The sequence below is a fragment of the Gallus gallus genome, chromosome 12 (assembly GCF_016699485.2).
Source record: "Gallus gallus isolate bGalGal1 chromosome 12, bGalGal1.mat.broiler.GRCg7b, whole genome shotgun sequence".
Classification (NCBI taxonomy): domain Eukaryota; kingdom Metazoa; phylum Chordata; class Aves; order Galliformes; family Phasianidae; genus Gallus; species Gallus gallus.
The window spans coordinates 10,255,833-10,278,505 of NC_052543.1; the positions used below are offsets into that span (position 1 = coordinate 10,255,833).

At 46.4% G+C, this 22,673-nt stretch overlaps 2 long non-coding RNA genes across 36 annotated transcripts in view; one reads left to right on the top strand and one right to left on the bottom strand.

The window, feature by feature from the left end:
* The window catches only part of LOC101748323, a 116,402-nt gene that overhangs the window by 48,805 nt on the left and 44,924 nt on the right, over positions 1-22,673 (top strand). For 29 of the 35 annotated variants that reach the window (XR_005839353.2, XR_005839367.1, XR_005839370.1 and 26 more), the window contains 7 exons: positions 37-147; positions 4,445-4,527; positions 5,174-5,344; positions 6,216-6,324; positions 9,586-9,674; positions 14,476-14,676; positions 19,435-19,568. This is a non-coding gene — a long non-coding RNA (uncharacterized LOC101748323). Of the gene's footprint in view, positions 1-36; positions 148-3,114; positions 3,248-4,444; positions 4,528-5,173; positions 5,345-6,173; positions 6,325-9,585; positions 9,675-14,475; positions 14,677-19,434; positions 19,569-22,673 lie in introns of all 35 variants that reach the window. The other 6 variants (XR_005839350.2, XR_005839346.2, XR_005839339.2 and 3 more) reach the window with 6 other exon arrangements.
* Positions 13,534-22,673, bottom strand: part of LOC101748408 — a 64,143-nt gene continuing 55,003 nt past the window's right edge. Inside the window, exon 4 of the long non-coding RNA XR_213016.5 lies at positions 13,534-13,694. This is a non-coding gene — a long non-coding RNA (uncharacterized LOC101748408). The remainder of the gene's footprint in view (positions 13,695-22,673) is intronic.

Sequence of the window (22,673 nt, forward strand, 5' to 3'; positions counted from 1 at the left end):
GGAGATGGTGTTAAATAAACACTTTTGTTCATGCAGGTTGGGAAAACGAGACACCCAAGGCAACCTGGCCTCAGTGACAGTGCCTCTGGACATCAAGAGGGAGCTCAGGAACAAATTTCTGCAAGGGACTTTCTACAAATTCCCAAGGTATGCTTTTCTTCCTGTTTTCCAACCAGTTACAGTGATTTATGGGCTCCTGCTCCTTCTTTCTCCTCCTTCTCTGGAAGAGGCTGACCAGAGAATTTCTGGATGCCCCATCCCTGGAGGTGTTCAAGGCCAGGTGGCATGGAGACAACCTGATCTAGTGCCCGATTTAGGGATTGGCAACCCTGCCCACAGCAGGGAAGTTGGAAATAGATGATCTTTAATCTCCCTTCCAACCCAGGCCATTCTACCATTCTATGATTCTCTCACTAGTTACTTGCTGGCTGGCCTGGGGCCTCACCAATGAAAATCCTCCCCAAGCTTTGGAAAGATTTTTCTCGGGTGAAGAGTGGAGAGAATATATTTCCCTGCACGGTTCCTTGCTGATAGCTGAGACAAACTGGCAAAACAGATCATGATTGATAGTATTTGCTTGTGATGTTTCCTGATGGCATTTTGTGGAAGAATGGAGGGATAACTAATTTGCTCGCCAGAATCGTAGTTTACCTTTGAAAAACGTAATTGAGTCTATTGCCTTCATATTCAAAAGATAAATGTGCCTTGAGAATGGCCAATTGGGTCTGACTGTGTCTGCAGAGAGCCTGAGAATACGGAAAAGCATGTGCATCACTAGCACATAAGTTACAAACTCTCTTGATAGGCACTTAGGTAGCCCCATTATTAACCAGCACTGCAGGACTTAAAGGGCAGGGACACACCTAACGTGAAAGCACAAAGGATCTATTGGAAATAGCACCTCATTCTGGTCTGGAGGAGCATATTTCACATGTGGTAGATCTGAATATAGAATTATAGAATCATTAAGGTTGGAAAAGACCACTAAGATCATCCAGTCCAACCATCAACCGATCACCGCCGTGCACAGAGCAGAGCCTGTATGAGTACTAACAGCTTTTGTTTTCAGGCTGATTGTTGTTGACAGCAAAGCTGGGAGAGGAACTGGGGAGAGTCTAAACCCTGTAAGAGGAGCAGAGCAGGGAGGCATAGCTCCTGCTTTTTGCATTGGCTGCTTGGGCTGATGACAACCAGTGGAAGCAGGGCTGAGTGCAAGACAGACAGTGGCTCTGTTCTGAAATCGCAGTGTGAGACTGTGAATAAATAGTGTCCCGCAGGTGGAGGAAGCCTTTCCTGTGCCTTTCTATCAGAGCAACACCCACAGCTGGATCAAGGCACCAGCTGGAGCCCAGTGCTCCCATTCCTGTCTGCCACTTGCTCAGCCCCATCCACCAAGAGCCCTTCCCCACTGTATTATTTTCACAGTTTCTTATTTTGTAGTGGCATCCAGCCCAGAGCTTTCACAGGAAAGGGCAAATGGTCGGGGACTCATTTTAACAGCAAAAGGGAACTTGCAAGAGCTTCACAAACTTCTGGATGGGGCCAGAAGGTCTATTTTTCTGTGGCAGCTGGTCAGAGATAGCGAGAGCAAGATTCGCCTGAACCTTTGATAATTAAACTCTCAGCTGCCGAAGAGCTGGCTGCCTGGCTGCCAGATAAATGCTGTTTCCCTTGAATTAGTGTGGAGCCAAAGTGACATCCAATGGCTGGTTAGGCTCATCAAACTGGCTGTTCTCTACAGCTCTCCCAAGGGATAGAGCCCAGGCGGCCATTTGCCAATGGAAAAAGGCAAGTACAAATGCCAGGCACGTATCATCCTGCTGAATTTATCACATCTGCAGTTCAGGTACTTTTAGACTTCCTGATGTCATAATACTCCTTTATACAAGAGCTTTCAGGGAAAGCTCCCAAATATGCATTAGACGGAGATGTAATAAGACAGGTCCTGTATATTAAACAGCTACTGCCAGCTCAAATTGAGTCCCAAATTTAGGGTTGAAATGAATGAACTATTACAAAGCCTGACAACATCAGAAATATTCTTGCACCATTTATTTTTTGGACAGGAGTTGGAAGAAAAATGGTGGGGGTGTTATTTCTGTAGGAGAAGGGTAGTGCCTCCTGCAGGGCCCACAGACAGGGCTGGGAAGTGACAACCTGAGAGCCAAGCACTGATAAACTTGAGCCTAAAGCTGAGCCTTGTCCCCCAAGTTGAGAGAAATTGAAAATGCAAACAAAGAGGTAGAAAGAGTGGAGAACAAATTGGTTTTCAAAAATTCTTCCTGTTTCAGTCATCTCAGGTACTGCTGGATTTTGAATCCCAGAAGTGTGACGGTGGTTTGTAAGCTGACAGGGTCCCCTGTGCTCCAGCTGAATGTGTCAGGACAGAGAATTATTATTGCAAAGGCACAGAAGGAAGGGATGCAGTTTGTTAGATGCCAGGCAGTGTCCCTGCCTGCTAAGAAACAGCAATGCTAAGACAGAATAAAGAGCAATGTTAAAACAAGGCTAAAGTGCTGCCTAGCAAAAGGTGACACTGGGAAACAGGTATAAACACCAGCAGTGTACTGGGAGGACAACAGAGCTCTGTTGTTCTTGGTTAGCCATTTTTTTCTTTTTAACTAAATCTTTTCCCTGGGCAAATGCAGGGTCACCAACTCCTTCCTTCTGTAGAATGTTTTCTTGCTCAATCCTGATCCTGTACATCCTGCAAGGTCTCTGATATGGGTGAATGGGTGAGATTAGTGGTGAGAGCTAAGGAGCTGAGCTGTGTGTGTGGCCTGGCTCAGCTGGTGCTGAGCTGGTGCTGAGCGATGAAGCAGGCTGGGTGGGCTGCCAGGAGATGGTTCCTCTCTGTAGTTATTGAACACCTACTCACCAGGGCTGAGTGATCACCTGGCATTTAATTATTAAGTATCAGTAAATCAGCTGGAAGTGTGCCTGTCCGCTGCCTGGTGGATGTGAGCGGTGAGGGCTGTGCTCAGGGCCCACACACTGAGCAAGAAGGCTGTGCATGGGCAGATTATAAAGGCTACTTGTGTTGACTTCGTGCTTGAGGAAGAGGAGATAAATACCCTCAGTCCCAGCAATTCAGCACAAAAACATCTATTTCAGCACAAACTGCCAAACACCTCAGCGCTGGGAACATATATTTTTCTGCAAATCAAAAAGTGTTCTTTCAAAACCGTATGTCACTGATGGATCGGCCTGATTTGCTGGGCTTTCTTTTGTGAAGGTCAAGCTGGAGGTAAGTGCTTTCATTTGCGTTTGTTGCTTTTAAAGCTGGGGAAGAGTTCTGTTCCTAGCAGTCATCTGCTTGGCCACCAGCACGGAGCATCACAGCTCATGGCAGCTCCATGAGAGGTGATTACACCTTGGCTGATCTGCCTTAACGTTTACACTTAGTAGAGCCAGCTCTTTGCTTGCAGTAGATGTAACTAGTGTTGAGTAAATCAAGTGACTCTGCCTAACAGAAACAGTCCCCTGAGATCCCGCTAGCATGACTCACAAATGGGGCCAGCAAAGGTATAGGTTTTCACTAGTGAAAGTGTTTTTCCTAGTGAGGGACTTTGAAAGAGTTCCACATCGAAGTGCTGAGGGTAAGGTAATCTGGCAGGGTTCTTAGAGGAGAAAAATGCCATCTGCTGCCATTCTGAACATACACCAGGAGCTTAAAATGGCTGTTTCTTGGTTCCTATAACTTGCTTAGCTCAAGTAGGCTCTTGGGATAGCGAAGGCACCGCATATTAAAGATACTACCAGTAGCATTGGCACAATAGTTGCTGTGTGCTGCTGTGCCCACACTTTGCCCACTTAGACAGCCCTCTCCTAGAGTACTCAACACCAAATACTGGAAAAACAGCACTTGGTTATTGATAACCACCAATGATTTCCAATGAACCCAGTCATCGGATAACTACCTTCTGAAAAGAGCAGAGGTCTGCTATCCTCTATGGCTGAGAAGATACCATGTTGAGTAATTAGCACATGAAGGGCAGTGTCAGAATCTGAACTCCATCTCTGGGGGATCCTGTGACAGCAGGAACTGCACCACATCCATCACTCTGTAGCTGTACAATGCCCTGGTATGGAAGAACTTATGCTTACACCTCAGCTTTATCACACTTTCCTGGAGAGCTGAATTTTCTCTTGGTAAATGTAACAAAGCTCCATGGAAATGCAAGAACTCCAAGGGATGTACTGATATACTTCAGGCAAGTTGCAGGCTCAGTTTTCTATTTTATGCTCTGGGGATGCTTTTACTCTGTACCTCTGCTGTGGCCTCCAAGCAAATTCAGTTTGGAACTCATCACTGCAGGGATCTGCTAGTTATATCCTTCGGTTGAAAGCACAGCTGCTGATGGTACCAATTTTGAGGGTAACTGCCCCAGAATGTGGCATACAGGTGTGGAAAGTCTGAGTGATGTCCTTCCTCTCTTTTCAGTCCTATTCCAAGCTGATGATGGCTTTGCTTCTCCAGGATGCAAAGACGCTGGCCTGTTTGCTCTGGAAAAACTTTCAGCCAAGGTAAAGCATGAAAAAATCCTTGGAAAAGCCTGACCTTCTCATGGGCTGTTCCCTTGGTAACCATCACTTTGCTGTGATGGTATTCAAAGACAACTTCTAAACTTGTGAGAGAATATAACAAGGAGCTGTTCAGGCAGGGGCAGAAGGAGCTGGGAACTGAGCAAGCTTTCAGGCAGAGAGGTGCCAGGCAAGAGGCAGGTTGCTATTCCCTTCCCTGGGGACCAGGAGCTTGTTGTGGGGAGACAGGAGAATGGTAAAGTCCTCTCTCCCTTCCTTCCCAGTTCCCTTCCTTCAGAGACTGGTTAGAGGATGACGGCTGGGCTGAGTTGACTCCCCAACACCTCTTGTTAAGCTCTCAGGGGAAGGTCGCTTTTTCCCCTTTGAGTTCTTTAGTGAAACAGTGTTCTCTGCCCTCCTTTGGCTTCACAGAATTGTAGAAACACAGGATCATAGGGGCTGGAAGGGACCTCTGGAAATCATCAAGTCCTGCTCCCCTTCTCATAGGGAATTGTTTCAACGTGGTGGTTTCCTGCTCTGCTCTCCTTGCAGGGCAGCAGACAGGGACTGTGACTCAGGTGTGGGTTGGTGTGGGCTCTCAGATATGGGGCTGTAGAGTAATAGTATTTTTCTACTTTCTACTCTGGAGGCTTTGGCAGTCAAAATTGACTTTGGAGACTGACTTTGCTTCTTGAACTGTTCTGGACCTGTTTCTTCCCAGCCATGGATTGGATGCACCGTTCGTGTGATAAACCACAGCAATCCAACAGCAATCCCACACTTACACATCTCCCCTAGAAGGACGGTAATTCTCATGGAGGTAATTTCTTGTGTCAGTTTGGGAATACATAGGAAATTCCATCTTCCTTAGCTTTCTTGCGTCAAGAGAGAGCAGAAAGCAGGCCAACAAAACTGAGATTGTAAATTCATTTTCACAGAGAGATCCTGTGGCATCCAAACGAGATCCCACCCAGTCAGAGTGTGGGATGGGTATCTCCCAGATGTTGCAAAGAATAAATGCAGTGGGAACTTTTTGTCTAGATGGCTGTCTGAAGTCGTCCAATTGTCACTACAATATAAATACAGCAACCTACAGTTGCCATTTACTACTGCCTTGTGTCCTACATGAATATTAAAAGCACATGCCTGCACAAGCCTCTACTCTACCGCTGCAGATATACAATACATATAAAATGTATTCCTGTATTTATTCATAGTTACATGCTCGTTTATCAAAGAGGCAATCTCTGTTGACGTCAATATAATAAAGGGTCTCTCAAAGCAGTACTGCCAGGAGCCCTTTTCCCCCAGAGGCTGTAATGCTGTCATGAATATGACAACAAGTCAACATGGGATAATGCTGCATCAGAGGGCAATAATTCCGGGGAGATGAAGGGCTCTGGAAGTGCAGGTTAAGGGACATAGGAAGTAATACAAGTGCAGTAACTTCCATTTCTATCTTTGGAGGAGAGCATGAGCCTTAGAGTTGAGGAAGGTGGTAAATCAGTGCTCTGGTTAGTATCCCTCGTGCATTAGAACTCGTCACATGGAGTCGGTGTGACTGTGTGAGTTAACTGAGCACTAACTACTTCATGCATTTAAAGGAGATCCCTGAGCAGGTTCATTGGGAACCTTTCTTTGTTCTGAAGCCATTGTAGTGCCATGGATGATTTATGGTTTTGTGTGGAAAGCACAGAGGATGCCTGCGTTCCTGTGTCCGTGAGGAGGCCTGCCTCCATTCGTCAGTGGAGCTCACCACTTGGGAGTCTGCTTGGATGATTATCTCCATCTGACAGTGAGGTATTGGCTGTGGTTTGGAATTGCTTCTCTGTATTTGTGCTGCGGTCATAATCATGAGGTCTTGACAATTTCTTTTTGATTCCTGTGAGTTTGGCCAAGCAAAAGTCTTTGTGAAAGTGCTTGCAGATCTTTACACTTCATAAATATGAATGGGAATGACAACTTGGATCAGGGTTGTAGAAAGTACAGTGTCTCTCTTGCTCTTCCCCAGGGCTGCTCTATGGGGCAGGAAACCACTGATCAAGTCTCCTTTTTCTCCACCCCAGCAATGCTCATGCTGCCTTGGAGCAAAAGTATTTCTTGGAAGTTTTTGGTGGCTTTTGAAGCTAGAGTATGTGAGAACTTAGTCACTGGGGTTTTTAAACTCACACACCTTTCTGAGATGGGACAGTGCTGCTTTATCCCCACATTTACAGAGGGAAAAGTGAGACCCAGTCGTGCAACACATCAGAGGCTTCACAAGGCATGTGGGACAGAGAGCAGATTTTGACCTAGTTTTCTGTAGGTCATTGCTTCTTGCTAGCTGGATGCCTGCAAGACCCAGTTTTGCTTTCCTGACTGCTTTGTGACACAAAAAGTAATTTGGGTAACCGTTACTATGGTACCATCCTATGAGGCTGGCATGAATTATGGACTTTAGCTGAAAGAAGACCATCTTGAAACTACTGTCACCTGGCAAAGGCTAGAAGAGCCTGCTCACTGCCGGCATGCCCCAGAGATGGAAGGTGTTTTACCTCTTCCCCATCATGGTGATAAGTACATCACATCCTGGCAGGGCAGCAGCTTCCCAGGGAACATTGGCGCCAGACAGCCTTGCAGAGCAAACGGCACGTGATCTCAGGGAATGCTTTCAAACAGCCGTCTGGCAGAAGAGGATTCATCCAGATGAGCCTGAGAATTTATATGCACAGCTGATATTGCTGGAAAGCAGAACTGGCATGGGAATAGCTCACAAAGTGGGAATGCAGGGGAATCTTCAACAAAGGCTTTTATCTCCCGAACAATTCAAGCAGCTTGGGTGAAGCATGAAAGAGGTACATGCTCTGAAGCAGGGAAGGGAAATGGGACTGCTTCTGCATCTATTTATATACCTGAAAAGCCACCTTAATGATAAATAATTGCAAATAATAATCACAATATCAAAAACAGGAAGGGCAAAGAAAGAGCAGCTCCCTCCCTCCCCCTTCTCCAGCGCTGGTGTTTGAGATGTCATCCAGATATGAAAGCTGAGCCTGTTTCCAGTGGAAGGAGAATGGCAGTCAGTGTATCTTTATCACAATCTCTTTCATGCTCCAGTGAGCTCCTTACCCTGTGCAGCAGCAGCAGCACAGACAGAGATGCCAACCTGTCTCTGAGCAAACTGAGAGATTTGGGCCGAAGCCTCAGCTGACTCAAAGAAGACCCCTGGGTGTTTTTCCAGAGTTGACTGAGGGTTGTTTTCCTTCCCTCTCCTGCCTCGTGCTAAGGATTGTGATGGGCCATGCCTTCCTCTGGCCTAAAGGTCACTTTTGTGCATGGAAGAATTATCAGGTTCATCATCTTCTGTGGATTATAATGCACTTTATCCTTTTTATTTGCTTCCTGCAATCTCAGCAGCAGAGCCTTAGTTGGGAAGGGAAGAATGAAAGCACAGTTTGCTTTTAGCAGCGGAGAAACAGTGTGATGCTCTGGCAAGGCACTGCAGGGAGGCTCTGGTTCAGTCAGGATGTCAGAAGATGCTGTGTTGATGTGCTTATCCACCTTACCCAGTTTCTCTGAGGAAAAGGAACATCCAGTCATTCCCCAGCACCATTAAGACCTATTTCTGCCTACGTCACAGGAATATCACATTAGAAACCCTCAGCCAGTCCCTTGTTGAACCACGCTCAGATGGGAACTTTACACCTTGTGACCACAAGCTTCATTTGTCTTCTTTACATGGTTGAGAGAAGAGACCTGGGGGAAGGCACACGAATGAGTTGGGTTTTTAGATGGGTGCTCTGAGGCTCTGCACTGGACTTGATGGCAGAAAGCTCTTCCAGCGCAGCAGTCCCCCCCACTTTGAGTGTGGATGAGTGAGATGCTTCAGGGGCAAAGGGAATTCAACCATGAGAAGCAATAAAATCTCCTGAGAGAGAGCTGCAACCAGAACTTGATTCACCAGGGACCAGGCTTCAACTCCCAGGAGGTCTCCAGCAACAACAAGTGTGCAAGGGGCAGGAACAATGATGAACCTCACTTTCCCATCACAGTTGCCTTCTGCCTCTTCTTCCTCAGCAGAAGATTTCTGTGGGGTTGATAGAATTTTGTTGCATTTCATCAGTTTTAAACTCCTGCTCTTTTTTTTTTTCCTTGAGAAACTGGAATCGGTAAGAACTATGAAGAGGAAGACCTCAGAACCGATGGCAAATGTCATGGTCCCAGATAATGTGCTGTATGTCATCCAGTGTGGAAAGATTCCCTGTGAACACAGTGCTGTATGAGAGCTGGGATGCACGCGTGTGACTCTGAGTCCTTTAGTTTGATCTCTCTATACTTTTCCACATCACTGATTAGTTAACAACTCGAGAGATAGGAGAGATTAATTATAAACTTTTGAGGATTCTTCTTTGGGTTTTGTGCTCTCATATTCAAGAAACACGTAGATGTGATACTTAGGGACGTGGTTTACTGGGTGACATTGGTGGTAGGTGGATAGTTGGACTGGATGATCTCAGAGGTCTTTTCCAACTTTAATGATTCTGTGATTCTTTGATTCTATGACTTCTGCCCCCGAATCTTCCCAGCAGTCCGCATGTCCCAGGCTCTGAGCACAATCTGATGGCTCCATGCAGGAGCTTTTCTACACAGAGTTCATTTTGGCTGAAACACGATACACGAAGGCAGAGCAGCAGGAAAGCAGTGCTGAAGGAGAATTGGTTGACAAGGAGAAGTATGTGGAGGCAGATGAGGAGCACTTGGGACTTTGGATGAAAAGTAGTTCATCCCTTCTCAGCCCATTAATAAGTTAATAACTTATCAGAGATTAACTTAACACCTTGAGGCACAGAAGACATTGCCTTGTTCTCACATTAGCCTGGCTCTATTGTAATTCCTTTATCTTACCTTTTTTTTCCCCCCTCAGCTATTGCATACTCATCTGGGGCCACACTAATATAACAGCATAAGATTCAATTACAAAAGACTACAATAAGAGTGCAAAATTCTCTTCCTGACATGCTGAATCACTGCTCAGAAGCATTAATTATTGAGTGGCTAGCAGATTTTTTTTTTTTTTTCAAGTTGCAGTAGAAAGAAGAATGAACCCTACGGCACCTCCTGTACAGGGAGCAGCTCCTGCGTAGGACGTCTGTGGCTTTGTGATTCTTGAGGTCAGTCACAAGGAATGGGGATGGGAGAAGGAAAGGGGGAGCTGAGGGAAAGCAGCACCAAGCTGGCACAGTCCCCACCTGGGGAAGGAGCAGCCTGGGGATGTTTGGCTTCTTTTATTTCCCTTGGTCTAAGCACAAGGGTTTTTATCACAAAAGAGAGGAGGGAGCCCATGTGGGGGAAAGATACAGGTCTAGCCACTGGGTCTTTGCTCTGCTTGGGAAGGGAATATTCTTATCAGCCCATTTGATGTCTTCCTGAGAGCCTCAGCATTGTGCCCAGCACTCAGACATCCCCATCCCTATCACCAGAGCTGCCAGTACCTCGAGCTTATCTCCTTGTTACAGGAGCCTCCATCTCTGGAGTACCTAAGCACATTTTACATGGTATCAAGAGAGAGAACAAAGTAGCCCATCCTTTCACTGGCGGCTTCAGAGGATCTGGGGCTTGAGGGGGCCATGGAAATGCAGCTTCTCTCTCTTATCTGGCAAGGTGCTTGCAGACTGGGGCTTTGAGTCAGAGCAATGGGAGATGCTTACGTTGCTGCTTTCTATTTTGTGAACCCAAAGATGTGTCAGGATCCAGATGGGTTAACATCCCTTCTTTTATCCACACTAAGTCATGGAGTTTAACCTCTCCTAAATTCTCAGCTACAGATGGATTAGGTACGCTGGAACTAATGAAATATATTTGCTGCACAGATCCAAATTCAGCTCCCAGCGTCCTTGGAACAAATCTGAAGAAACAGCCATGCTCAGGGCATGGGCTTGCCCAGGATATCACAGCAGACAGGAAGGGTTGGGCTGTTATTTCAGCTGGAGCCGCTCTTGGCTTGCAGATGCCACTATGGAGTTACATGGAGATGACAAAGACCAGATGCAATTCCCTCATCTTTCTGTCATGCCTCTCTGTTTCTATATTTAAACGCATGTATTCTGAGGGGAGGAAGACTTGGCTTCGGGACTCGTGCACAGTCCTCCTGCCCCGCATGGTTTTGCTCTTGTGCTGACACACAGTGACAAAATAAACATCGTGTGAGTGAAGAGGATGACATCAGGATTATAAGCAGTGTTAAAAGAGACAGAGCTGCCTCTCACAGATGGTATTTGCATGTGTAACACGGGCTCTAAGGACTCCTATTGCCTCCTTCCTCAGCTAGCATTGTGTGTTCAGCTCTGAATACATGGCTCCATTTAGCGGCTGCATGGGCATGGTGAGGGTTTCCTGTGGTCCTCCACGGATGAGGAAGTTTGGCTGAGGCTGCAAAAAGAGCTGGGGGTGGAATCTGATCAGTAAGCAACTGCATCACGGTGCACAACTTCATCCTGCCTGCATACGTCACACCTGGCCGTTTGCTGGAGGTGGCATATCTGGAGGTGGATCCAGTATCTGGTTCCACAGAACTGGGCTCAGAGCTGCAAAAGCCAAGGACATGCCTTGGGGTTTCATGAGAGAGGATAATGCAGGTGTATTTGGTCAGTGATGGGGTAGGTCTTAGTGGCTGAAGGTCAAGCTAGAGGTGCTCTTTCACAGACAGACTAGATGATATTATAATAGATTTAATTGGGCTAAAACATGACATTGCACCATATAAGCTTTTCTGTGGATCTAGAGGATTTGATTTAAAAATCATATAGTCATATGAACTGCGTATTGGTGAGAGATGGTACGACATGCCCACTGCAGAGGCAGTGCAAAGAGAGCTTCACCCCCACCCGGGTGAATATCAGTCTGAAATGATGAGGTTAGTAAAACCTTGTTACTTGATCTCTCCTACATGTCTCTGCTGAGACATACATAGCACAGTGTCATTTTGTTTTATTTTACTTTATTTATTTATCTTACTCTACTTCACTTCCTTACTTTTAGTCACTATTTTATTCTATTTAATTTACTTTTGTTACATTCAGCCTGTAAGCTTACGTTACATAAGACCTAGCGGGCATCCTTTGATGGTTGTTTCCCTTTGCACCTTGGGAGACGAATGATGTTTTGTCTGGTGAGTGAAAATGAAAGGCTCTGCATCTCATTTCTTATTCCCTATGGCACTCATTTTGGCATTCTACAGAGTTGTGGCTCTGAGTGGAGATTGCTCCGATGTCCTTATCTGTTCCCCCAATATCAGACTCAGAAAACTGCAAGGTGTGACCATTACTGCAACAAACCTGCTATCTCTGCAGGATAAAGTCACTGAAAGTACAAAAACCCCTCACCTTTTCTTTCCTCCTCCTTTTCTTCCTCCTTTTCCAGTCTTGGTCGCTCTCCTCTGAATGATGTTGCAAGACTTTGTGTTTAATTAAGACACATTGTCCAACCAATTTGGAAGCAGAAAATAGCAGGAGATGTTTTACAAATAGGAACAATTCTTGTTCATTATCCCTTAATTGAGGCAACAAAAAGGTGCTGGAAAACATCCATCAGATGCACATTCATATACATCATCAGAGAGGATTGGATTTAGGAACTCACAAAAGCAACATCGAATGTTCCAATCAAGAGTTATACAGACAACAGGAAAACAAAAAATCGGAGACACAAATACATCAGAATTAGCACAATTACAGATTACATGTTTCTGGAAAACACATTCCCTGGCTCTTCTCCAGGATTTTCTTATTTCGTACTCCTTTTCACTCGTTCCTACTTGTGGCACAAAAGTCAACGTTGCTTGTCTCTCCTTTTCTGGCCCATACGGCTTCTCATGAGGAGGAAGGTATCGTTCTGGGGGTCGTAGCAGGAGTGCTTGGGACAACATGAGCACCAAGCTGGAATCTTTCACCCCAGTTTGAACACAGGGCACTCTGAGGATGACACATTGTTCATCTTTTCCACTCTCATTCCTTCACGCGCTGAAGTTTGGCCGCTCTGCTAAGCCACTCTTCTTGTGCAGAGGAGATAAATAACAGGAGAGAACCTGCTGAGGGAGACATTTTGAGCCTGGAAGGCCAGGAAATCTCTTTACCCACTTAACTATGCATTTTAAAGCTTGCTTGGCCTCTTCTGAGCTCATTTACACTCTAACACCGGGGCCCCCACAGAGTCAGTCTTTATTCCCACTGGTCTGTTAGACTCAAATTCTTTGGTTTGTCATTTTTAAAAGGTGCTTGAGTTTTAAATGAGGGACAGAATATGCCACAGGCCCTCACGATACCTGCTGAAGTGCATGTGCACCTCAGTGCTTCCTGGAAGGGAGGACATCAGCAGGAAAAATGGCATCACACCTCATCGGACTGTAGTAATAGACCAAAACATGACAGGATACTGTTAAAAATGCTCATGATCGGTACCCACAGCTGTCGAGCTAATTATTCTTGCTGTCTTGTCATAGATACTTATATGGTCTCCAGGGTACCTCAGCATTTCACAATCTCTAATAGAGTTCTCTTCACACACTCCTGAGAGACACCTCTCTGCTGTTACCTCCCTGCTCCTTCATTCCACTGGGATGGCTGAGACTCAGCAGCCTATTCCAGTGCTGCACAATGCGGTGCTTTCCCTTGAGCAGCACACATGTCACTAACTTTATCTAGCTCAGCTTCAGATGTGGAACTTAAGCTACCGTCATTGATGAAAGGTGATGGGAATCACCAGAGGGGATGTCTGAAAGGCGTTGTGTTCCCTGGAAAGGAGTCTTGTGTGGTCTAAATCCCCTGATCTCTAGGGGACATGAGTCTCATCAGAAGTATCCCATGGGACTGCTCTGGGACTGCAGTAGTACAGTGGGAGCAACACGTCCCTGTACTTCGTGAAACCACATATGGTTTCAAAGAACCTGTTCTTGAAAGAACACACCTCTACTCCCTGCTGTGAGACCTCACCTGGAGTACTGAGTTCAGATGTGGAGTCCTCATTACAGGAGAGACATGGACCTGCTGGAGTGTGTCCAGAGGGGGGACACACGAATAATCCAAAAGATGGAGCACCTCCACTGTGAGGACAGTCTGAGAGAGCTGGGGCTGTTCAGTCTAGAGAAGAGAAGGCTCTGGGAACCTGTGAGCAGCCTTTTGGTATTTAAAGGGGAGCTGTAAGAAAAAAGGGGACAGGCTCTTCAGCAGGGTCTGTTGTGTTAGGACGTGGAGAAAGGGTTTCAAGCTAAAAGAGGGGAGATTTAAACTGGATATAAGGAAGGTTTTTATGATAAGTGTGATGAGGCACTGGCACAGACTGCCCAGAGAGAGGTGGTGGTGCCCCATCCCTAGAGACACCCAAGGTCAGGCTGGACGGGCTCTGAGCACCTGATGGAGTTGTGGGTGTCCCTGTTCATTGCAGGGGAGTTGGATCAGATGGCCTTTAATGGTCCTTTCCAACTCAAACCATTCTATGATTCTCTGATTTTTTTGAACCTGAACCCCAGCCTGTGGAAGTCTGGGAGACATTGCTTGAACTCAGGTGAGGTTTTCATAGAATTATAGCATCGCTAAGTTTGGAAAAGACCTCTAAGATCATCTGAGTCCAGTTGCCCCAGGGAGGATGGGACAGCAGGCTGGCTCTGTGCTCTGTTTGGTCTGGGAGCTCCCCAGAGCAGCTCTATCTTTGCCTTCAGTGAAAAATTCCCCCATGATTTTCCCTTGCACTTCCTCCAGCAGCTGCTGTCATTTTCCTCTGTTGTCCCCGCCAGCCCTCCCTGCCTTGTTTTGAAATCCCCACTGCCTACCATGGAAAGTGTTTGCATTGTAGCTGGCATTTGTTGATTTTCTTTAGGTGGCTTAGGGCTGCAGGCATTCCTCATTACTTTTTTATTAACCAATTTGAATACTCATTTAGCCTCACTAAGCGTGTGATGGTTTTTAATTCTTCCTTCAGAGGCATCTGTGCAGATCCGGTCCTTGGTCCTCAGTAACAACACAGGATCCCATACAGCAAGGATGAGGCAAGAGATGACAGCTCACCACACAAGACCAATCTGGGTGACAAAGCAGAGTCCTCTCTTTGCTTATCCCCCGCCTTCCTGTGCAGCAGGACTGCCAGAAATCACAGCGGTGCAATACTCGGCAGGATGACAAGGTATGTTGCGTCGGACAAACTACTTTCCAAAATACTTTCCAAAATTAAATATTGCAAAGTGGCAAGACAATAGATAATAAAAATAGCTGAAATGGTAGACTGAAGGCAGTTGATGAAGATTAAATTGTCATTCAACTATAAGGTTAATAGGAGCTAGGAAAAAGAATGATTATAACCATTATGCATAAAAACCAAGCGACTGGCAGAGAAATGTTGTGTTCTGACATCCAGCCCCCATGCACTGCCTTGGACCTATTTTTCAAGTGTGTTGAGTACTCAGAACTAGGCAAGGCAGAATGTAATTTTTTCCATTCTGACTCAGATGCCAAGCTGAAGGTAGGGATGCTGGGGGGGAGGAGATCTGCTTCTGTCATTTCTCAGGTTGCAAGGCCAGATGAAAAAGGCATGTCCCAGGAATGGATAATTGTCATAGAATCATAGAATGCCTTGATTTGGAAAGGACCCCCAAGATTATTTAGTTCAACTCCCCTGGTGTGGACGGGGCCACCAACCACTAAATAAGGCACTGGATCAGGTTGCCCAGGGTCCCCTCCAACCTAGTCTTGAGCACCTCCTATAGACCAGCTGCTGGGCAGAGAGGGATGCCCACGTCCTTCCATCCTCCCCGGGAGGGTCTGGGAGCATTGCTGGGGTGATGAAGGAAGGAGCTCAAACAACACAGCTGCCTGAGCCATGTCTCCTGGATAAATACGGACCCTCTGTCTCTTGGCCTATTAGTCCGGCAGTTTGCTCAAGCACTAAATCCACTCGCACTCAAAAAAGGTACATTCTGCTGCTTTTTCAAGTGTCTTGAATTCTATTGTGTACAAATTTACAAATTAACTGCTTGAGTGTTGACTAACGCTGCAGCCTGCCGTCAAGGTAAGAGCCCATTTATTTATAGGCTCTTCAAGGACAAAAAGATGCTGTGTTTGTACAGTCTTCCAGTAGGTGCACTGTGCACAGCCTAACAGTTCCCTGCCTTGTCCATGTTTTGGAAGAGGACAAGATGTAGTATCATAGAATCATTAGGATTGGAAAAGATCCTTAAGATCACCTAGTCCAATTGTCCACCTACCATCAATATTGCTCACCAAGCCACATCCCTCAGTGCCACGTCTCCATGGCTCTTGAGCACCTCCAGGGTTGGTGACTCCACCACCTGTCTGGGCAGCCTGTGCCAGTGCCCCACCTCTCTTTCTGAGAAGAAATTCTTCCTAATATCCAAGCCATTATGAGACCTTCAAGGAAAGCACACAGCTTAGTCAGTGTCTGCTGGCAGGAAGGCCATGTTGTGCCATCAACTTCTGACGATGGCGGAGCTGCAAATGTATAATGCTGTGTGTTCGCAGTCATAGAATCACAGAATCATTAAGGTTGGAAAAGATCACTAAGACTGTCTAGTCCAACTGTCCGATGGAAGTGTCTGCTCACTGGATGGTAGGAGCTCTCTTTTTCTATTTCCTGGTGATGTTTACTTCCAAGGTGCTTGACCACATGGGTGGCCCTAGTAACAAGAGCCCCACAGAAGAATTAATACAACTCTGAGTGTGTTTATCCTGAGATCTCATGGTGCCTCACAAAAGAAAGACATTATCAAGCCTTTTTTTTTTTTTTTTTTTTTTTTAACGGGGGCAAAAAGATGTGAAATGATTTATTTATCCATGTTCCTGCAGTGAATCAGTGATAGAGCAAGGACCTAGACCTTTCCGGCTGTGCTTTGAGGCTTCCTGAAATGCCCATTGGAACAGTCCTAAAGCACTGACCCTTTGAGAGTGTGTCCTGCCTGCTACTTCACACAGATTTTAGCCTTGCAAAGAACAGCTCACCTTTGCTTTGACCAGGACTGGAGCAGGCAAGGAGCAGAGATATGATGCCTTAGAGCACACTAGTTTCAGTCTGTGGCATAAGGTGTGTAGAAAGGGCATGCGTAAAATGGAAAGGACAGGCTATGAGATGTTCGGTGGATGTAGGCTTGGAAACCAATTATTTAAACTCACTCCCCTGGATGTAGAGGAGCATGTATCACCTATCCTCTGATCGCTGGAGCTGATCAAGGATACCTTGCCTTGTGTGGGCCACAATACAAAGTCTTAAGGAGACGGGAAGTGCTTTGCATTGGCTGGCAAGGATGCACCTGCATGGGGACAGCAGTGTTGCAGGCGTTCCCTTCCCAGAGCTCTGCTGGGACCTCAGCAGCCCAGCAGCACTGTGTACCTGCGGTGCCTGCCTCAGATAGTCAGCCACTGCCAAATATTTAATTATACAGGGGAAGATATCACTTAGGCTGAGATGTCTTGGCTTCATTAAGGAAGCTGCAGAACTCATCATGCTCTCCCCTCAGGCTCTGTGAAGGAAAATCCTGCTGATGGAGGCAGCTGAGTCTGGAGGGGCTGGGAAGCTGCTGAGCCCCAGGTTAGCAGGGGATTTCAAGGCAGGCACACCGGTGTCTGGGCATTAGAGCAGCAGTGTAACTGAGTTCCCAGGCAGTTTAGATAGGTGCCACGAGCTGATTGCAAAATGCCTTTTGTGCCACGCGGGGCCCCCACTCTGCATCCCCACATATTTCATTCATGGGGATGAGATAGCAATAAATTTGCCATTCATTAGCAACAAATAATCTCTCCCTGTCTGAGGTAAGGGTGGTCACAGAATTGCTCTCTCACTTTCATTTTATAGGGTTTCCTGTGATAAATTCATCTTGGAAAGGGTGATTAAGACACTTTGTTACGTTTTAATGTGTCTGTATGTCTACATCTAATAGCAGCACTCACTCTGGATCTCTCTGGAAATAGTTAACTATCCCATGCTGTGCAACGAGACAAAGTGTGAGGGGTGTTAGCACCACAGTGAGCCACCCAGAAAGCTCCATCCTGTGATAACAAACCCTGAAGATGGCTAATTCCTATTTTCTGCTTTGCTTAGTCCGGAACTTCTCTATCCAGTGACACACAGACACAGAAGTGCCCTGGTTTGGGAAGGCAGGCAATTATTTCCTGCCTGAAGGGAAAAAGTTCATGCTATGCTGTGCTTTGTGTTTTCTACAGAGCAGCTCTGATAGCTCCCAGGCTTTCTCAGCTGTTTGTCAGTCACCAGCTCTCTTCATGGACTATATAAGGAGCCTGAGTACCTCATTAAGAAGGTTTCAATAGCTCTCTGCAGCCACGTACATGGCAATACATAGTGTAAAACCTAAATTAGGTGCTGTTAAAGACTCACAGGAAGGTGTCCACTGCTTAAGCATTCTGTCTACATGGGAGGGAATGTCTGATCCCAGAAAGGACTCCTGCCCCATCACCTCATCTGCCTTTCTCTCCATTCTTAGCCACCAACCAGATTGAACCTGATTTTTTGGTGTTTTTTTTTTTTTTTTTTTTTTTTTTTTTGTGGGTACTGGGATGTCACCAGGTAATGCAGAATATTCCTTCCTTCCTTCCTCTCACCTAGCATTTCTGTTACTTTAATTTGTACAGCTTCAGGCTCTTTTCACCTATTTTAGTCTTCAGAAGACATATTGGTAAAACTTTTTACATAATATATTGAGACACTGTGTATATCTTCTATCCATTTCTGTTACTCTTTGTGGGTACATGGAAACTTAAAGTGGTACAATGAATCATAGAATCAAAGGATCAGAGAATCATTATGGTTGGAAAAGATCACTAAGATCATTCAGTCCAACCCCAACCCCCACCATGCCCATAACTATGTCCCTCTGTGCCACATCTCCACAGTTCTTGAACACCTCCAGGGACAGTGACTCCACCACTCCCTGGGCAGCTGTGCCAGTGCCTCATCACTCTTTCTGAGAAGGAATTGTTCCTAATATCCAACCCAAACCTCCCCTGGCATAATTTGAGACCTTTCCCTCTCATCCTATTGCTAGTTACCCTGGATACTTTGAAAGCTGACTGCTTAGGGGGAAAGCCTCTCCCACCCCACCACATACAGACTTAGATGAAAGGGGCAATCCCTAATATAGGCAGACAGAATATTGCATGTTGGTTTCTGGGTGAGAATTAAGTCCTCACTGGCCTGTGCGTCAGGCTCTGGGATGTGCACTTTGCTGCTCTCCAGGAAGAGCATGGCGTTTGGCACAATCCCAGAGAGTGCCCTTCTGCTCTGGTTACAGCCCATAAGCATCAAATGCTCTCATTCATTTATCGGAGGGTGATAAACAGCCTGAGAAATGCTGCTTCAGTCAGGTCACGTTCTTGCTCTTTTATGAATGTGACATCCTTAAAAGTGTATCTGCTAATGTCATGAGAGAGCCGGAGGAAATCCCAGCCTGGTCACTTGGAGCTTTCCTGAAAACAGCTGGGTGCAGAATGCACACAGGTTGCTTCTTACATAGCTATTTCTACGGTAGATGGATTATTTAAACATCATGAAAAAGTCCACCCAGTCTAGGATGAATTTCTGCCCTTTAGATATGAGTGTAATGCATTTGTGATTGCAGCAATGGGATTTCTTGCCTTGAGTTTGTGATCACAGCCGCGGTGCTGGCTCTGTTGCCAGATATACCTGTCTTTGGGATGGGAAGGGGAGTCACCACAGAAACAGAATGGGCAGAAATCAGCCTGATTCAGGAGAGCAAGATGCTTGTTTGCTTGATCTCCACACCCGGGCTCCCTGCCCTTCAAAGCCAACATCCCTCTAAAAGATCTTCCAGTAAAGGAGAAACCTCTGTGCCAGTGCTGCATTTAAGGCACCATGAGCTTCTTGGTGACCTCAGCCTGTTTCTCACCTTGTTTTCAGGAACCTGCAGTCCAGAAGAGAAGCAGCCCTGACAATTCCTCTGTTCCTGCTGCTCAGTGAAACGGTTGCGTGTGGGATGCGATCAGCGCTCTGCAGCTGCTCCTACATTAGTGTGCATCGGAGGCACTCGATGGGTACGTGCGTGATCATATATGGAGTGATGAGAAGCCTTCTTGTCCCACCTGGGAGGGCACACGCTCCCTTATGCACGGTGACCTTGGGGAGGGCTGCTTTTGAGATTCCCATGCAGCTGCTGTTTTGCATTGCGAGCCATATGGCCGGCTCCATAAACACTGTCTCTAATTGTAGCTCTCAACCTGCCAACGTCCAAAGCAGGGAAAAGTGTTGGGACAGAGAATGGGGGTGGGGGAAAAAACCAAACACTTGCTTAGAAAAGAACCAGGAATGAGGAAAGGGCGAGAAAGGAAGCCCTGCCTGGGAGGCAGCAGGATTCATTACTTCGGTGCGAATCGCCTTTTCTGACCTCGGGTGCCTGACTCAGCTTTTTCCACGTCAATATTTCACAATAGTAAAAGTGAGAAAGTACCAGGTGTGGAAAATGAGGGAAATCTGAGTCTAAAAAGGCAGGGACGTTCCTGCTAATGAAGTACTGTGGAGAATCTGTTCCTAATCAAACCACTAATAGTAACTTTGTTCCTATAATCTGCCTTCTTTCAGTAAAGTGAAGTTACATGTTACAGGGATTTGGGGAGCAGGACTGGACGGGGATTTCAAACAGATTGCTTGGTCTATTATAACATAACATGAGGAAAAAGCTGGTCCTGGCCCCATCCCTTCCTGCCGAGGTATTGTGTCCATCTACCCCCAGGCAAAACTGATGCAAAATAACCACCAGGACAAAATGGAGATGCTTTTCACCTGTTCTGTGTAGATTTTAATGGGCAAGATTCGAGGCAAAGCATTGCTATGCAGAGGTTATTTAGTCTGTCTTTCCCACGGGGGAAGAAGCATGTGAGCAGCCTCTCTAATCAAATGAAGGCATAAGGATGTCTGTGATAGATTTGGTGCTGCATTCAAAGCTGTCTCTTTAGATGCACCTGGCAGCCCTAAGTGGGTGGTGCTCGGGGAGCAGTCAATTGTGTTCAGTTTTGGGCCCCTCACTACAAGGAAGAAATTGTGGCTCTGGAGCATGTTCAGAGAGGGGTAACAGAGCTGTGGAGGGTCTGGGGCACAAGTCTTATGGGGAGTGGCTGAGGGAACTGGGATGGTTCAGTCTGGAGAAGAGGAGGCTCAGGGAAGATTGATCGCTCTCTACAACTGCCTGAAAGGAGGTGGTGGTGAGGTGGGGGTCAGGCTCTGCTCCCAGGTAACAGTGAGAGGACGAGAGGTGATGGCCTCAAGTTGTGCCAGGGGAGGTTCAAATTGGATAGTAGGAAAAAATTATTCTCTGAATGAGTGGTGAGGCATTGGTACGGGCTGCGCAGGGGGGTGGTAAAGTCTCTGTCCCCGGAGTTGTTTGAGAAATGTGGTGTTGTGGCACTGAGGGACGTGGTCAGTGGGCATGGTGGAGTTGGGCTGATGGCTGTACTAGATGATCTTAGAGGTCTTTTCCAACCATAATGGCTCCGTGGTTCTGTGACTGGAGTGCTCCAGCAGCACTCAAGCAGCCCCTTCCTGTCACAGGGACAGCTGAGCTTGAGCAACAAAGGCTTTGGCTCAGCAAAGTCTGGGCAGCACACATCCACAGCCACTGCTGTGCTGCCTGCCTTCTCTGGAGTCATGTGAGGGCAACATCTCCTTCCACCGCTCCAGAAAGAAAGCTCAGAATAAAGCCAGGATAACCCAAAAGGTGGTGGTTGACAGACTGTCCTGGGACTCTTCAGCAAGGCTGGCCACTCATCCCTTCCCAATACACCCAAAGAGAGGGTCCATCCTGGTCATCATCTTTGCTCCCAGAACTCATTAGCACAAAGGAAAAAACACATTTCAGTTCCTTCTTAGAGAACTTTAATTAAAAATCATGGAGAAAAACCTCATCAGGAAAGAGAGAAACAAGAAAATAGGTAGACATCTCCACCTCTAATTTATGTGAGTTTAAAACCAGTACCAAGATTGGCTTAATTACCTGGGAACAATGTATTTCTCCAGGATTGCAGATCAGCTCGTTAGCGATACACTTTTTTTTACTTCCAGTTGAAAATGATAATACATCCCTCACTCAAAACATTGTCTCCCAATCACCATGGTTACTGCCAGGTTTTCCACAAGGACCCAGCATATTCATCTGTCAAATATGCTAATGGAGAACGGACCCTGTCACACAAAGGAGCAGGCTATTCAAACATACACTTGGCAAATAATTGTACATGTCAAAAGAATGATGCTTGTTATTTGCCTAATATTATCCCCCAGAAGTGGGAAATAGTTCAGCTCTCAATGCAAAATGGCTTGCCCTTATCAAATAGGCAATTTGCTGATAATTTAGACTATTAGAGATCTTGGGGTGGGGAGACAAAGAGGGGGGGGGGGGTGGCGAATGTAAGTGGTCTTTTATAATTGCACTGAAAGCAGAATGGGGCATTAAGTGCCCCGGAGGTGCAGTAACGAGGAGCATCACGGGAAGCGCTGCCGGCCGAGCGGAAGGGCTGCTCACGGCCTCCCCTCTCACCTCCGCCAGGTAGCTGCCGGCGGGTGGTTAATTATAATTTAGAAGGAACACTTTTATCGACTATGGTTTTTTTTTTCTTTTTTTCTTTTTTTTTTTTCCCCTTATTGCTATTTATCTTCATGATGGGCCAATTTCCAATTTGTCTTTTTCGGTAATTAAGCCAAAGAAAAATGTTACTGTAGGATTCTTCCAAGTTTCTGAGCTCCTGATGTTAACAGCTGGAGTTGCCGAGATTGTGCAGAAATTTCTGTGGCTGAGGCAGCGGCCGTTTCTCTGCTTTGGGGCACATAAATGCTCATCCCTCATGCTCTTCTACACCTCCTTCCTCGCCTCCATCTGCTCACATCCCTTCTTCCAGCTTTCTGCCTGTCCCCAACACAGCTCTACCCAAATCCCGTGTAAATACGGAGTGGTTTTGTTCAGATTTGGGCGAGCCATACCTGAGACTTTTATCCACAATATCCCCACTGTTCTTCCCCTCTTTGGCTGTGCCCAAACCCCCAAGGTGATGACCCTGTGGCCCTGGCCCCAAGTTCTCCTGCATGGATGGGTATTGAGCAGGGATGGGACCACAAGCCTCACATCGCTCGTGCTATACAGAGGGAGGAGA